The sequence below is a fragment of the Halyomorpha halys genome, unplaced genomic scaffold, assembly GCF_000696795.3.
Source record: "Halyomorpha halys isolate HHAL.00 unplaced genomic scaffold, Hhal_1.1 Scaffold286.1, whole genome shotgun sequence".
NCBI classification, from domain to species: Eukaryota; Metazoa; Arthropoda; class Insecta; order Hemiptera; family Pentatomidae; genus Halyomorpha; species Halyomorpha halys.
The window spans coordinates 942,728-943,328 of NW_027115682.1; positions in this window are offsets into that span (position 1 = coordinate 942,728).

Below are 601 nucleotides of genomic sequence, written 5' to 3' on the forward strand. Positions count from 1 at the left end.
CCCTTAAGCACTACAACTAACAGATGAAGTTCATCTAACATTTTATCTAATTATCTAAACATTACCTACTTATAAAGAATAATAAATTTAAGCTATTGAGGGTTCGCTACGAAACAGAAGCCAACCTTTCCTGGCCGGATTAAAACCTGCGCAAAGTGCTCCTATCAAATAACTCAAGAATCTAGAACTAATGCAGAATACTAATACGACCACGATTTTGGGGCAAATATCCGAATTCATTCTCAACTGAGATATTTTGCTTAATATATGTGTATATATACGATATATAACGACGTATATTATATATGAATTCAAGTATATACATATGTAATGAAAAAACTTCAAACATCAATGAATTAGTTAGAGTTGTTAATCAACACTTTATAAATAATATGTAATTTAATTTCTTGTTTGAGACTGGTTTGTTTATAAGAGAGAGAAATACTTTATTCATTCATGCTGCCCAAATACGTCGGGTTGCTATATTACACAGCATACTTATCAATTCGTGATCGGACATATATAAATTACATATTTTTACATGGTATAATAAAATAGAAAGAAAACATTTTTTTTTCCCCACAGTTTTCTTTTACAATTA